This window comes from Girardinichthys multiradiatus, chromosome 11 (genome assembly GCF_021462225.1).
Source record: "Girardinichthys multiradiatus isolate DD_20200921_A chromosome 11, DD_fGirMul_XY1, whole genome shotgun sequence".
Classification (NCBI taxonomy): domain Eukaryota; kingdom Metazoa; phylum Chordata; class Actinopteri; order Cyprinodontiformes; family Goodeidae; genus Girardinichthys; species Girardinichthys multiradiatus.
Window position 1 is genome coordinate 23602971 of NC_061804.1, and position 14300 is coordinate 23617270.

General features: G+C 42.7%; 1 protein-coding gene across 2 annotated transcripts in view; it reads left to right on the plus strand.

The window, feature by feature from the left end:
- Positions 1-14300, plus strand: part of ilk (integrin-linked kinase) — a 29451-nt gene that overhangs the window by 5589 nt on the left and 9562 nt on the right. The gene's annotated exons all lie outside the window — the stretch shown is intronic.

The following is a 14300-nucleotide window of genomic DNA, read 5'->3' on the forward strand; positions in this document are numbered from 1 at the left end:
GGCCAGAAGACGAAGACTGACTGCTTTTCCTGAAGATAATTGTGGACGCACGGTTAACTTACCCCCCACCTTTCCTCGTTCAGAAGGCGTTCTGTGTTTATTTTGTGCAAGAGTTATTCGTCAGTCAAGATAAGGTTAAACTTCCCCACGTTTCGGCAGAAACGGTTGATTAAACAGTGACATCTCCGGTAATAGTTATTAACTATTACGGAGTATTTAACGGTTGTAATTGTCAAAGACGTTGAACCACAATTACAACACCAGAAACATCTCTGGTCTCGATTCATAAATGAGGATTTTGGTTAAGAAATTGATTTAGTCAAATTATGATTTTTAATTATAATTATTGATCAAGATTACTTAATCAATAATCATACTTCCAACAAGTCCCTTTTAGCATGGTTCTTTATTTTTAGTTTCTATAGTTCTAGTTCTCCTTCCTGTTAGGTCAGCTTTAGTTGTTGTTTACATTTTGTTTGTATTTATTCTAGTCCTCATGTTCTCTGCTTGTTTCCGTCAGTGTGGGTTTAGGTTTGTTTACTGTAATCTGGGTCTCTTTATGGGTTCTTTGTTTATACTTAGGTTGCCAGGTCTTAGGTTGTTGTTCTTCTTCTGTTTCCATTAGTTCATGGTTATTTTAGTTTTCGTATACTTCATTTGATTATTTATCTTTGTCTATAGATTTGCTTGGTCTGTGTTTCTCTTTATTGTTAATTAGTCTCTTCGCCATGCGTTAGTCTATGCATTAGTTCCACCTGTTCCTTCAGCCTCCCTGCCTCCTTGTCACACCTGTTCTTAGTTCCTTTGATTACCTGCCTTTGTCTTATCAGTATATTAGTTGGTTTTGTTTCATTGTGTGTCGCTGGTTCCTCCGTTCACAACCACTGATTAAGTTCAGTTTTTGCTACGTTCCTTCAGTGAATACTTCAGTAAGTTTGGATTTGTCTCATGCTTGTACCTGCTGTGATATTTGCTACATTTTTGCTACCTTCATAACTTTTTGAATAAAGCTGAAGACCGTTTCAAAATGCTGCTGCCAAGCTCTTGTCTGCGCTTTGGTCCACCCCAAAACCCCATCGTGACAATTATTCACAAATGGAAAAAAACATGGTCAGTTATGAACCTTGCCAGGAGTGGCAGGCCTACCAAAATAATAGGAAGAGTGCATCAACCACTCATCCAGGAGGTCATAAAAGAACCCAGAACAACCATGAAAGCACTGCAGACTAACAGGTAAGGTCAGTGTTCATGTGTCTCTGTGATGAACTGAGGACTTGTCCAGGGTGTACTTGTCATAATGCTGGTTTAGACTCTGATACCACACAACCACAAGATTCCAAGAGAAAGTTTTGAAACAGTTTATTTTCAAACAGTAGATGCGAGGATGAACGGGAACCAGGAACTGGGTAGGCGGGTCAATACTGAAGTTATCTAGGCAGGCAAAAAACAAATTTAGACAGGTCCAGACTCAGGGGGAAAAATCTTGCTGTTAGTGATTTGTTAGATGGACTTACTGAGTGAGAGGCTGGGTAAGGAGGTAGGAGAATAAGTCCTTCCCCCACAGCGGCAGTGGTTGGCAGGCAGTGAGCCGACTAGTTCCTATGATCTCCAGTTAGAGAGCTGTCCTTTCATCCGCGGGGAAACAACTCCACTGCGACTTGAGGCGAACGATGGAGGGTGGACAGGCAGGTGAATATTCCTCTGAGTTGGGTCCGACGGTTCTCCTTGAGAGGATGGGCTTGGAGGTAGAGAGCAAGAACCATGAGTCTGAAGGCGTCGCGTTTCTGGGTTTCCACTCTCCTTAAGACACGACTCAGGGATAAGCAGGCGCAGGTTACTCCATGAGAACCCCGACTAGGCAAGATCTGTATAACAGAGAAAAACAACGAAACAATTAGTTTCCTGGGAAAAAACAAACTGCATTAGAGCAGGGGTCGAGCCTTTCTACCACTAGGTGAACACAACGGGCTGACGCCTTCCCTTGGTTCTCCACTCCTTAAAAACCCAGGTGATTGCTGACAGAATGAGGAACACCTGTGCAGGAGCACCTGCCTGTCACACCCTAAGAAAAAAAAAGGAAAAAGCAAAAAACACAGCAAGGCCCAGCATAGCACATAACCTGCACACAGACACTGTGGAAGCTGACATTACCCCCCTCTCAACGGACGCCTCCTGGCGGCCGGCTGGTGGAAGGAGCAGCAGAAGCCTCAAACTCCGAGATGAGTACAGGATCTAGGATGAAGCTGCGAGGCACCCATAAGCGGTGCTCAGGATCATAACCCTCCCAGTCCACGAGATACTGCACACCATGCCCCCTAGGCCTAGAGTCCAAAATACTACGGACCGTGTAGGCAGGATGGCCATCAATGTCCCGGGCCTGTGGAGGGGGTTCGGAAGGAGGGCACAACGGACTGGTGACGACAGGCTTGACTTGGGATACGTGAAAAACAGGGTGCACTCTGTAGTGAGAGGGCAGTTTCAGACGGACTGAGGAAGGACGGAGCACAGTGTCCATCCTAAAGGGGCCTAAAAAACGGGGTGCAAGCTTTTTAGAAAAAGACCTAAGGGGAAAATCTCTAGCTGACAGCCATACCTCCGGACCAGGATGGTAAACTGGGGTAGGAATCCTCCTCCTGTCAGCGTAGCGCTTATTCTGGGCGGAAGTACGCTGGAGAGCGGACTTGGTCTGGTCCCAAAACCTCTTACCCTGTCGTAAGTAGGTCCGGACAGAGGGAAGGACCCGATCTGGAAAGCTAGTAGGGAGGAGAGAAGGTTGGTATCCACAGGAAGCCTCAAAAGGAGACAAACCAGTGGCTGCGGAGACATGACTGTTGTGGGCGAACTCCACCCAAACAAGATGTTTGCTCCAAGAGGTGGGGTTGTCAGTACACAGACATCGTAAAATGTTCTCCATTTCTTGGTTGAGTCTCTCACATTGACCATTAGTTTGAGGGTGGAAACCTGAGGGTAACTTGGACATAGCTCCAAGAGCTGTACAGAAACCTTGCCAGACCTGAGAGACGAACTGAGGACCTCTGTCAGAAAGTATCTCTGAGGGAATACCGTGTAGCCGAAAAACATGATTGGTGAGGAGTCTGGCTGTTTCGGCGGCTGAGGGAAGTTTGGTGAGAGCTAGGAGATGGCAAGCCTTAGAAAAACGGTCAATAATTGACAAAATAACTGTCTTGTTCTGAGAGGGAGGAAGACCAGAAACGAAATCTAGGGCTATGTGAGACCAGGGACAGCTAGGTACTGAGAGCGGCTGGAGAAATCCAGCAAAGGGCCTATTGGAGGACTTATTTCTGGCGCATGTAGAACATGCAGACACAAACTCAACCACATCTCGGTTAAGGGTGGGCCACCAAAAATACGTGCGAAGCAGGGCTATGGTTCGACTAGAACCAGGATGTCCAGAAAAACGTGACGAATGTCCCCACAAGATAACCTGAGACCTTAGGTTAGTGGGAACATAAAGGCGACCTGGGGGACCGCCACCTGGGTCAGGCTCGATCTGATGGGTCTCTTTAATCTTATCCTCTAATCCCCATGACAAAGTGCCAACTATGCATGAAGGGGGAAGAATAGGGAACGGCTCGGACTTCTCTTTAGAGGGGGAAAACTGTCTAGATAAGGCATCGGGTTTAGTGTTCTTAGCCCCTAGTCGATAAACAATAGTAAAATTAAAGCGGGAAAAAAACAATGACCAGCTCGATTGTCTTGGATTGAGGCATCTAGCCTGCCTTATGTATTCTAGATTCTTGTGATCTGTCCATATAACAATGGGTTGAGAGGAGCCTTTGAGCCAATATCTCCATTCCTCTAAGGACAACTTTATGGCATGAAGCTCTCGATCCCCCACATCATAGTTTCTCTCAGCTGAAGAGAAACGTCTGGAGAAAAAAGCACATGGGTGTAGCTTACCATCTACGGGTGAACGTTGGGACAGAACTGCACCAGTCCCTGTGTCTGAAGCATCCACCTCTAGAACAAACTGCTCCTTGGGATCAGGGTGACTGAGAACAGGTACAGAGGAGAAGCGTTGTTTGAGGTCAGAAAAGGCCTTGTCACCCTCAGAGGACCAGACGAATGGCTGCTTGGTAGAGGTGAGAGCAGTGAGTGGAGAAGCAATGATGCTGCAATCCTGAATGAAACAGCGGTAGAAGTTAGCAAACCCTAAGAAACGTTGCAGCTGTTTGCGATCCTTAGAGGGGGAGGCCAATCGACCACTGCAGAGATCTTGTTGGGATCCGGCTTCACCCGTCCACCCTCAAAAATAAAACCAAGAAAAGTCACAGCTGACACATGAAAATCGCACTTCTCAGCTTTGACGAACAGACGATTCTCTAGGAGCCTCTGAAGAACAACCTTGACTTGAGTGGTATGTTCAGTGGGGTTCTGAGAAAAAATCAAAATGTTGTCCAAATAAACAAAAACGTTGATGAAGTCCCTGAGTACATCATTAACGAGCGCCTGAAAAACTGCAGGGGCGTTAGTAAGTCCAAAAGGCATAACTAAATATTCAAAATGTCCCACTGGAGTCTTGAAGGCGGTTTTCCATTCATCACCCTGTCTTATTCGGACAAGGTGCTATGCATTACGTAAATCCAACTTTGTGAAAATCTTGGCTCCCTGAACTGATTCAAAAGCTGAAGATAGGAAGGGTAATGAATATTTGTTCTTTATGGTGATATCATTCAGGGCTCGGTAGTCTATGCATGGTCTAAGAGTCCCGTCCTTCTTGGATACAAAAATAATCCAGATCCCATGGGTGACGACAAGGGACCAATTATACCAGCCTGGATGGAGTCATTAATGTATTTCTCCATAGATTCGCATTCGGGCCCAGACAAACGAAAAAGGCAGCTGGAAGGTAATGGGGCGCCTGGAAAAAGATCAATCGCACAATCATAAGGGCGATGAGGGGGTAGAGATAGGGCCAGATCCTTGCTAAAAACCCTCTTTAGGTGGTGGTAATCAGATGGTGTGCTAGATAGATCAAGTAAAGTATTAGGATCTATGGAGTCTGAGGCTGCGGGGACGGCTGAACAAAGGCAGGTTGCATGGCAGCAATCACTCCAGGCTTCAATACGGGATTCTGACCAGTTTATGTGAGGGTTGTGAGCTCTCAACCACAAATGACCCAGAACCAGATCGGTCTCCTTAGTAGGGAACAACAAGAGAGAAATGGTCTCATGGTGATTTCCGGAAGTAACTAGTTCAAGGGGTTTGGTACTCTGAGAGATCGAACTTAAAGACTCTCCATCAAGAGAAGTTACTCTGATGGGATCCCCTAAGGTGTAAACCGGTAGTTTGAACTTATGGACTAGTCCTGGGTTACTTAAGTTTTGTTCTGAACCTGAATCAATAAGAGCAGTAAGCGGAATCTGTTCCCTATTATAACAAAGAAAAGTCTTAATAAGAAAATGAGGTGTGTCAGATCTTGGGTTAATGCCCTCTAGTGGCCCCTGGATCACTGGCGGGCTGGCTCTTTTGGGTGGATCGGGCAAGCGAAACGAAAGTGACCAACAGCGCCACAATACAAACACTGACCAGCCCTTAGCCGTTTATTCCTTTCTTCTAAAGTTAGGTGAGCTCTCCCTATTTGCATGGGCTCAGGAGGGGAGCTACTGTCAGACCTGGATCTTGGAGGTACAGCCATGCTAGTAGCTCGCAATTCGGAGGAACGATCGAGACCTCTGATCCTAATTCTTTCACGTAAGCGATTATCGATGCAAATAGCGAGATTTATGAGCTCCTCAAAGGTCTTGGTTTCGTCACAGTAAGTAAGCTTATCCTTAAGGTTCTCATTAAGAGTGTTAATAATAGCGCTCTTAAGAGCAGGAGAATTCCATCCTAATTCTGCTGCTAAAGTCCGAAATTCAATGGCCATGACAGCCACAGGTCTACTGCCTTATTTTAAACTCCATAATCTTTTGGCTGCCTCCTCATTCTGTTGTCATAGGTGTATTGGTATATTGATTTCTCATCAATTATGGCTTCTGCCCACTTTAGGGCCTGATCCCTGAGTAAACCAATGATATAGGAAATCTTACTCACATCGTCTGGGAAAAAATGAGGCGATCTACGAAAAATAAGAGAACATTGGAGTAAGAAACCCTTACTCTTGTCTAGATTCCCCGAAAAAGGTTCAGGAGGAGGGGGACTTAACTCACGACCCACAGAACGATCCTGGAGAGAAGGCAAAACAGAAGGGACAGGATTAGGCGGTGGAGCAGGAAGTCGTGCTAACAAACCGTGCAACTGAGTAGCCATAGAATCAAACGACTGTTGTAAAAGACTTTGTTGCTGGGAAAGAGTGCTAAGTGCGCTTTCATGCTGACATAACCGCACGCCTTGATATGAAACAGCTCCACGTAATTGTGTGTCAGAGTCATTCTGGTCAGCCCGTTCTGTCATAATGCTGGTTTAGACTCTGATACCACACAACCACGAGAGGCAAAGAGAAAGTTTTGAAAGTTTATTTTCAAACAGTAGATGCGAGGATGAACGGGAACCAGGAACTGTGTAAGCGGGTCAATACTGGAGTTATCTAGGTAGTCAAAAATCAAATTTAGACGGGTCCAGACTCAGGGGAAAAAATCTTGGTGTTAGTGATTTGTTAGATGGACTTACTGAGTGAGAGGCTGGGTAAGGAAGTAGGTGAATAAGTCCTTCCCCCACAGCGTCAGTGGTTGGGAGGCAGTGAGCCAACTAGTTCCTGTGATCTCCAGTTAGAGAGCTATCCTTTCTTCCGCGGGGAAAAAACTCAGCTGCGACTTGAGGTGAACATTCCTCTGAGTTGGGTCCAACGGTTCTCCTTGAGAGGATGGGCTTGGAGGTAGAGAGCAAGAACCATGAGTCTGAAGGCGTCGCGTTTCTAGGTTTCCACTCTCCTTAAGACACGACTCGGGGATAAGCAGGCGCAGGTTACTCCATGAGAACCCCGACTGGGCAAGATCTGTAGAACAGGGAAAAACAACTAAATGATTAGTTTCCTTGGAAAAAACAAACTGCATTAGAGCAGGGGTCGAGCCTTTCTACCACTAGGTGAACACAACGGGCTGACGCCTTCCCTTGGTTCTCCACTCCTTAAAAACCCAGCTGATTGCTGTCAGAATGAGGAACACCTGTGCAGGAGCACCTGCCCGTCACACCCTAAGGAAAAAAAAAAGAAAAAGCAAAAAACACAGCAAGGCCCAGCATAGCACATAACCTGCACACAGACAGTGTGGAAGCTGACAGTACTACCCCACCCGCCCAATGACTGCTGCAGATGGGCACCAGCAGTCATTGGATAAATGAATTTTTCTCTCTACTAGAAAATCCTAAAGGAGAATGCCTGGCCATTAGTTTGTGACCTCTAGCTCAAGCACACATGAGTTTTGCAACAGGACAATGATCCAAAGTACACCAGTAAGTTTAGATCTAAATGGCCCAATAAAATATTTTAAAGTAAATGGTTATAGAAGGTTTTTTAATTGGTCTAGCCAAAGTCCCGAACTAAATTCGACTTAGATGCTGGGATATGGCCTTAAGCAGGCTGTTCATGCTTGGATATACAGGGGTTGGACAATGAAACTGAAACACCTGGTTTTAGACCACAATAATTTATTAGTATGGTGTAGGGCCGCCTTTTGCGGCCAATACAGCGTCACTTCATCTTGGGAATGACATATACAAGTCCTGCACAGTGGTCAGAGGGATTTTAAGCCATTCTTCTTGCAGGATAGTGGCCAGGTCACTACATGATACTGGTGGAGGTAAACGTTTCCTGACTCGCTCCTCCAAAACACCCCAAAGTGGCTCAATAATAGTTAGATCTGGTGACTGTGCAAGCCATGGGAGATGTTCAACTTCACTTTCATGTTCATAAACCAATCTTTCACCAGTCTTGCTGTGTGTATTGGTGCATTGTCATCCTGATACACGGCACCGCCTTCAGGATACAATATTTGAACCATTAGATGCACATGGTCCTCAAGAATGGTTTGGTAGTCCTTGGCAGTGATGGGCCCATCTAGCACAAGTATTGGGCCAAGGGAATGCCATGATATGGCAGCCCAAACCATCACTGATCCACCCCCATGCTTCACTCTGGGCATGCAACAGTCTGGGTGGTACGCTTCTTTGGGGCTTCTCCACACTGTAACTCTCCCAGATGTGGGGAAAACAGTAAAGGTGGACTCATCAGAGAACAATATATGTTTCACATTGTCCACAGCCCAAGATTTGCGCTCTTTTTTGCACCATTGAAACCGACGTTTGGCATTGGCATGAGTGACCAAAGGTTTGGCTATAGCAGCCCGGCCGTGTATATTGACCCTGTCGAGCTCCCGACGGACAGTTCTGGTGGAAACAGGAGAGTTGAGGTGTACATTTAATTCTGCCATGATTTGGGCAGCCGTGGTTTTATGTTTTTTGGATACAATCCGGGTTAGCACCTGAACATCCCTTTCAGACAGCTTCCTCTTGCGTCCACAGTTAATCCTGTTGGATGTGGTTCGTCCTTCTTGGTGGTATGCTCACATTACCCTGAATACCGTGGCTCTTGATACATCACAAAGACTTGCTGTCTTGGTCACAGATGCGCCAGCAAGACGTGCACCAACAATTTGTCCTCTTTTGAGCTCTGGTATGTCACCTATAATGTTGTGTGCATTTCAATATTTTGAGCAAAACTGTGCTCTTACCTGCTACCTACCTGCTCATTGAACCTTCACACTCTGCTCTTACTGGTGCAATGTGCCATCAATGAAGACTAGCTACCAGGCTGGTCAAATTTAGCCATGAAACTTCCCACACTAAAATCAGGTGACAGGTGCTGCTGCTAAGGATGGCGCAACCAGTTATTAGGTTTAAGGGACAAATACTTTTTCACATGGGGTCAGGTAGGTGGGTGATTATTTTTTTGCAGCAACATTTTGTGTCCGCATATTTCACTCATGCAGATTTTTTATTGAATGTGCTGACTATTCACAACAAAGTACTTTGATTATGCACTTAAGTGTTCTCAATTACTTGAACATAAATAAAATGCATTTATAATGTTTATTTGTATTTTACACACCTTTTTGGTGACACACACGCTCAATTTTATCGTGTCCGCAGTGCAAAGTAGTAAACCTTCTCAGTAAATTTAGGCCATATGATTCCAAATCTTTTATTTTTTTTTAAATAACTTTATAAACTAGACTCAATTTTATCTCATTATGCAATTTAATTTGGTGAAACTTTTTTTCCTGTTTGCTATTTTATCCATTTTCTATACGTCCCAGTAGTGATTTTCCACCCTGTTAGAATGTGTGCAATTGTCTTCAAAAAAGGACTACAATTCCAGAAAAGCCATTTACAGGAAGTGACATCATTTGATTTTGGAGGGGTTCAACTGTGGAACAGGAGGTAAGCCTCAATTGTGATTTTCTCCCTACTTGTTTTAATCTTAAACATGTTACACCTGTATGAGTCAACCTTAAAATTTCACTCTGTTATGTCAAATTATGGGTTATGTTTATTCACTTGATAAAAAAAAAAAAAACATATTAGAATAAATTATTAAAGGTGTTATTATGTTGAAGGTTAGCTAGCTACATGTTGATCAGTTTAATAGCTTCAGCTAGATTAGCTAAAACAATTCCACCCTGTTAAGTTTCTGAACCCAACAGGGTGGAATGGGGTCTTAACAGGGGGGAAATATGAGTAAAGAGTAATAATTTGAATTATTATAATACTTTTTTTTATGTACAGATGTGTATCTATGTATTTTAACAGTGTAATACAATAGAATACATTATGGAAAAAAAAGATTTGTTGAAAAAAAATGATGAAATTATACACATTTGTTAGGAAATGGCACCAGCGCTTAGTGCAGCGGAGCTACAGCGTCGGTACAGGACAAATCGTGGTGCAGACCCAGAGAGGAGAGGCAGGTACCTGCAAAAAGAACAAGAAAAATGGCAGCAGGACAGAGAGACAGGAAAAAAGAAAAGAATTGCAGACCTTACTGAGCAAGAAAAGCGTGCCCAGAGGAAAAAGTGGAGGGAAAGAAAGAGAGAGGCAAAAGCCAGGGAAAAGACCATGGGAAAGGCTATGGCAGTAATACCATCTTCACCCTATACACCCGATACACCTAATACCCCGAATACACCAACAAGTCCTTCATCTCGACCCAATGCACACAATACTCAGAATAGTCCTAATTCCAATGTACCAACAGGCCCCTTAGCTGCAGAATATTCAAGGTTTGATCTCTGAATTGCATTGGATTATTTGTTACTGTAGGTTCATTCTTAAAACACGAGACTAGAAATGCATGTTAAACTTGTGTTGTGATTTTTTTCTGTTTTAGGCAAAGAAAGTTAGGCCAATGTCAGAAAAGAAGAATTAAACAAAGGCTGGAAAAAGAAATTGAAAAGCTTACAGTTCTTCTGGCAAAACAAAAAGCAAAAACAGAAAAATACAGAAAGAGGTGGCAACGGAGTCAGCCCAAGACCTATCACCAATCACCTCGAGCAAAACTTGACAGGATCCTTGATCGTTCTGTCCCTCTGAGTATACGTAGGAATCTACTGCTGCATGCTTTAGTTGTGGAAGAAATACGAAAAAAATACCAAAACACACAAAAAGAGAGAGAAAAACAGATGCTTACCAGAGTCACCATGGGAAACATCATTAAAAAGTATAAATTACAGACACTTTCACAGAAAACCTTTGGATTTTCACAGAGCAGAACAAAGTTGCAGGGTGAGATCACATAATTTCACTGGAAAGCAAGGAATATAAGGGTAGCAGCAAGGGAGAAGTTGGTTGCCCTCTTCTTAAGAGATGATGTCAGCCGAGTGACAACTGGTAAGAAAGACACAGTCACTAAAAAGGAGCAAACGAAGCAGAAAAGGCTGTTATTGGATACTTGCAAAAACCTCTACAGAAGGTTTTGATCTGAAAATATTGACCAGGTGTCCTTTTCCTTTTTCTGCAAGTTAAGGCCATTTTGGGTTGTACGACCCCACTGAGAGTGATAGAAAGACATGTCTCTGCAAAATCCACAAGAACACTGAGTTCTTGGCCAGCACCCTCTACAAGTGTGGGCTTTTATCAACCAAAAACCTTGAACAGTTGGCTGATGCGATAGTGTGCAACTTGGACTCAAAAGCTTGCGCATATGGAGAATGTGACGCTTGCAGCACCACAACTGTACCTACACTTAGACATGCCTCCACCAACATGATTACCTTCTTCCAGTGGGCCACAGAGACCTCCTCCTCAGGTGAGGAGAAAAAATCCATCATAACGGTCAAAAAAGAACTCACTAAGAGTGAAGATGAAGTTGTTGAGGAATTCCAGGAATGCATGGTGAAGTTCCAGAAACATCTCTTTAACATTTGCTGGCAATACAAGGCTTATAGGAAGCTTAGAGAAAGTCTCCAGAGTCATGAATGTTTAATTCATGTGGATTTTAGTGAGAACTACATCTGTAAATATGCCAACGAGGTACAGTCTGTGCATTTTGGGGGGTCGCATCAACAAGCGACTACACATAGGTGTATTATACACAGCAATACAGGAGGCTCCCCTTACCTTCTGTTCAATATCACCATCACGAAGACATGACCCTCCGGCAATCTGGGCTCACCTAGATCCAGTCTTGGATATGATTCAAGATAGATTTCCCAGTGTCAGCCGGCTCCACTTCTTCAGTGATGGGCCTGCCACTCAATATCGGCAGAAGGGTAACTTTTTCCTTCTTTCATCTGAACCTCTCAGAAGAGGCTCTGATGTGACCTGGAATTTTTTCGAGGCCAATCATGGCAAAGGGGCCCCAGATGGTGTTGGAGGTACCCTTAAACGCTCAGCCGACAGGCTAGTTTTCATGGGGGAGGACATCGCTAATGCAGAGATGCTGTTCCTCAAGCTGAAGGAGCAGGAATCAGTTGTGGAGCTCTTTTTTGTAAGTGAGGAAAGTGTGGAAGCAAAAGTGAATGAAATGCTGCAGGTAAGACAATTTTTAATGGTATTCAAGTTTTATCTTGAATCTGTCCATATGTAAGTCTTTCTTTCAAAACTTATTTTAAGTCTACTATAAGTAACAAGATTATCAGTACTCTCCTTTGAAATTAGAAAATTAACATAATTGGCAACATTCATATTGTTATGACCTTGCCATAGTGAATCTACACCATCAAATACAATCTAGTCAACCTTGTACAAAAGTTTTTGTACACAGTTTCTCACAGTTATTCATGGTATAATTTCACTATAACAAGGGGACAAATACTTACTTGAAATCATACCAAATGGTATGGTGATTTCAGGTGATGGAATACTGCCAGCGTTATGAGGTATACTCCCTAAGAAACATCTTTGTCATTTGTCTTTTTCCTTTTTACACACTGTAGGTTCCCCCATTGAATGTGGTGAAGGGAACAATGAGGATCCACCAGGTGATCAGTAGCTGTAAAGGCAAAATCCACTACAGGGACATCACCTGTGTGGGCCAGAGAGAGGAAGGGCTGATTAACTGCCCATGTTTCGATGTAAAAGAGGCAATCTTGCAACCTGATGAGGAAACTCACAGGAAAGGAGCCATAATGGCATGGCAGCCAGAAGTCATCACAGGTGACCATGTTGGTCGATGGTGTGTGGTCAAATATGACCATGACTATTATCCTGGCATCATCACCACAGTGGAAGATGGGAACATTGAAGTGAACTGTCTCCATAAAAAAGGAATCAACAAATACTACTGGCCCAGCCCAAGGAAAGACATCAGTTGGTATGATGACAGCCAGGTACTTTGCCTGACAGAGGAGCCAAATGCTGTCAATAAAAGTTGTCTGCTGCTCAGTCCTCCCACAATGAGGTTAATTGAAGAGCAGATGTAGTGTAGATGCCCATCAACCTCATGCCATTCATGAGATGGTTTGTTTGTCAATGTGAATTACCAGTTCATGTTTGATGTTAACTTGTAACAATCTTGTGTTGTTGTTACCAACTGCTTATTTTCCACTGATTTTTCATGTTTAGGAAATGTGCTAAGGTGTTTCATTGTTTTTATATGAATCACAAAATAGCCAAAATAAAACATTTCTTATTTAAGTCTCCTCTATTATTCTGAACTGAAGTATGCTTTGTCTCTTCTCGTTATGCTCTACATCTCATGTTCCATGTAACATGGAACCTCGTGCACACATTTAATGTAATGTTTTGTTTCCTTCAGTTTTCACAATTCACGGAAATCAAGGAGGACATACAGCTGACATCCAATTTCTGTAATACCCCATTATTTGGAGTTCCAGTCATTCTAAGTGGCAAAGAAAAAATAGAAATTATCAGATTGTAGAATTGGAAACAAATATTTTCCACCCTGTTATGGTCCCTTCCACCCTGTTAGTAAAGATTTTAATTTAAATAATTTTTTTAAAGCATAAACTATTGTGAATATCTTTGTGCCAAATCGGGAAGTAATGAACATTAAATGTATAGATACATAAAGGTTTTTAAAACTATCAATATTTTCCATGTTGTCAGTAAAAATGGGTAAAAATTATAGCGTACATTTTATATTACAGAGATATACTATTTGTAAGCAAGTGATCTGTTACAGTTTAAAAAATATATATATATTATGACAACAAAAGGGACATAATCTTTCTAAGAAAAAGTCAATTTTATCAATATTTACATGTATAACTATTTTTGGTCTATATGTTAATGTCCCTAACAGGGTGGAACACATTCAATGACAATGTTTAAAAAAAACACTTGTAATTATTATTTTATCCATCCCTGAGCTTGACTATCATGAATTTCCCATTGTTAAACATGTCAGTGTTGTAACAAAATATAAAGAAAATAAAACTTAAACATTTTTTTTCCAAAAGTTATGAAGCTAAAATGTTGCTGCAAAAAAAGAATCACCCAGGTGCAAATAGTTGTATCCCCCTAATGAAATCATTGTTTAAAAGATGTTTTTGTTTTGTATTTACTCAGGTTATTAGTGTCTGATGTTGAAATTTGTTTGATGATCTGAAAGATTTAAGTGTGACAAAAAAGCAAAAACAGAAGAAATCTGTAAGTAACTTGTTTACAGCACTAAAATCTGAAAGTATACACATAAAAATCTTAGGAAGGGTTTGGGGATTGCAGTGGTTTTTTGTATGTAGAACTGTGTTTTTAAGGCCTGGTTCTGGCTTTTAGCTTGTTCCACAACACTGGTTCTGACTGAAATGTGCTGCACGCACATTTCAGTCAGGATGAGAGCAGATAACCAACTCATAGAGGAATGTACTTTTCTTCACCTAAAA